This window comes from Dromaius novaehollandiae, unplaced genomic scaffold, assembly GCF_036370855.1.
Source record: "Dromaius novaehollandiae isolate bDroNov1 unplaced genomic scaffold, bDroNov1.hap1 HAP1_SCAFFOLD_120, whole genome shotgun sequence".
Lineage (NCBI taxonomy): Eukaryota > Metazoa > Chordata > Aves > Casuariiformes > Dromaiidae > Dromaius > Dromaius novaehollandiae.
The window spans coordinates 15,001-17,500 of record NW_026991381.1 but is presented as its reverse complement, the minus strand read 5'-3'; the positions used below and the strand labels follow the sequence as shown (position 1 = coordinate 17,500).

Below are 2,500 nucleotides of genomic sequence, written 5' to 3'. Positions count from 1 at the left end.
CCGGGCTCGGAGGGGAGGGCGGGCACGGCCGGGCGCACCCGAACCGCGCCCCCCCCCACACCCACCGAGGGGCGGCACGCCGCTGCGCCCACGCCACGGCGCGGGTGACGATTGACCGTCAAGCGACGCTCAGACAGGCGTAGCCCCGGGAGGAACCCGGGGCCGCAAGTGCGTTCGAAGTGTCGATGATCAATGTGTCCTGCAATTCACATTAATTCTCGCAGCTAGCTGCGTTCTTCATCGACGCACGAGCCGAGTGATCCACCGCTAAGAGTTGTCTCGGTTTCGGTCCCCGCCGCGCGCGCGGGGGGACCGGGCAGCTTTCGCAGCCCCTGGGGGGCCCCCCCTCCTCCGCCCCCTCCTCCTCCGCCCCACCGCCCTTCCTCACGCCGACGCCGGCTGCTGAGCAAGGGACGGCAGAGACGGAAGGAGAGAGAGAGCGAGAGAAAGAGAGGGGCTTGCCTCACTGACCGTACAAGCACAGAGAAAGGGGGGGGGGGGGAAACGAAGGGCAAACCCGAACGAGAAGGGCGGGGAGCCCTCGCTCCCGACCTGGGGACAAACCCTGTCTCGCTTCGAGTCCGGCCCAGGCGCCCGGCTCGGTCTGGCCCGGCAGGGAGCGGCGGGCCGGCCACACCGCCTGCCTCGGGATGTTGGGGGGGGTCCGTCCCCGCAGACCACCCCCCCCCCGCCCCAGGCGTCAGAGCCCGGCCGCCACCGGGAGCGGCGTCGCCCCGCCGCCCGCGCGCCTGCGGCCCGCCGGCCCCGCGCTTCCCAGCTCCTCGCTCGCCTCGCCGGCCCTCCGGCTCGACCGCCGCCGCCGCCGCCGCCGCGGCGCCCACACCCCCGCGCGCCCGCACACACCGCCTCGCGGGTGACGCCACGCGCTCGCCCGTCCCCTCCGCGGACAGACGCCCGGCGGCGGGCAGGCGGGCAAGGCGGCACGGACGGGGACGGCGCCCGCTCTCCCCGTCTCCACGCGGAGAGCGGGGCGGGCCGCCCCCGCCGCCGCCCCACCACCGCCCCCCCGCTGCCTGGCGGAGCCGGGCGGGGCAGAGCGAGGCGGGCGCCCCGGACGGCAGAGTGCCGGGGCGGGCGCGTAGGGTAGGGCGCCGCCGACGGCGGCCACGGCGGAAGACCCAGAAGCACCGGCCAGGGAGAAGGAGGAGACGCGCGGAGGCTCGGCGCCCGCACCACCCGCGGTGGGGGCTCGCCCTCCCGGCGGCGAGCACGCGCTCGCGCCCGGCTCGCAACGCTCGAGGCAGGCCGGCAACTAGGCCGACCGCGCGGCGTCTCTCCGCCGAGACCAGACCGCGGAGAGAGGGGGCAGGGTAACCCCTCTCCGTCCCGGCTGCCCGCGGGGCGAGCGCGGGGCGCGCCGGCTGGCATGGGGGGGCGCGGCGCCCGCGCGCGCCGACCCCCCGGCCCTCCGGCAGCACGCCCGGCCGCCTCCGCGAGTCGCATCGGGCCGCCCGAGTCTTTAAACCTCCGCCCGGCTCTCCAACCGAGAACCCTCGGGCCCGGAGCCCGGGGCCCATGGCCATCCCTGCCCGGGGCGGCTGCCGGCGGCCGCGGTGGCCGGAGGCCCTCTCCCCTCTCTCGCTCGCTCCCTCCCTCCCCGCCCCCCCCACCCCCACCGCGGGGGAGGAAGGACCGGGGTGGGGGGAAGCCGAGGCGGGGGGGGGGAAGGCACGGCCGGTGCGGCGCGCACGGTGCGGCACCCGGGAGGAGCACGCTGGCACACGGGACCACACGGGTGGGTCACCGAGGGGGGGGCAGGAGAAGCGCGGGCGCTAGGTACCTGGCCCTGGGGTGAGGGAAACGACCTGAAATCCCCGCGGGGGTGCCTCCCCCGCCGCCGCCCGCCACCGGGCCGCCGCCGCCTCGCGGCGACGGCGGCAGCCTCGGCAGCGGCGACGAGACGGGACGCGGAGGGGGAACCCGGCACCCGCCAGCCGGCCCCCGCGCCCCTCGGCGGAGCGTCCGCCCGCGGGGTGCGCCCGACACCCGCCGCCACGACCTCGTCCTCCTCCCAGGGCCCGGGGTTTCCCTCAGTAACCCGGCGCCGGGTGGCAGCTGCACCCGGGAGGAGAGCCGTGGCTCGGGCCGCCCACTCGGGCACGAACCGTCGCCTCGCTTGGCCTCAACGCGACGCCCCCCGCTCGGGGGCCCGGCGCCCGCCCCGCGCGCCATCCCGGAACGCCTGCCCCCGCAGGTCTCTGCGGACGGGCTGCTCCGCCGCAGCCCGCCGCGGGTCCGCCCCCCACAGCTTAGGGGTGGGGACCCGTGGGACCCGTCCCAACCCGGAGGGCCGTCTCCCTCGCCTCCGCGCCCGCCGCTTCCTCTCCCGCGGGCGCCGGGGAGTAGCCAAGCCCCGCCGCCCCTCACACGCACTGCCGCCCGCTCCCGCCGGGCCCTCCCCTGGGCCGGACCCCCCCCCCCTTCCCCTTCCCCCCCAGCGGCAGCGGAGCGCCGTGGGGTGGGGGGGCGGGGGGGGGCG

The 2,500-nt window shown here is 78.6% G+C and overlaps 1 non-coding gene across 1 annotated transcript; it reads right to left on the bottom strand.

Annotated features, from left to right (window-relative positions):
- Positions 1-123: 123 nt before the first annotated feature.
- LOC135326092 (5.8S ribosomal RNA) lies at positions 124-276 on the bottom strand. Its single transcript, XR_010386746.1, has one exon. It is a non-coding gene; the product is annotated as a 5.8S ribosomal RNA (ribosomal RNA).
- Between the last annotated feature and the right edge of the window lie 2,224 nt (positions 277-2,500).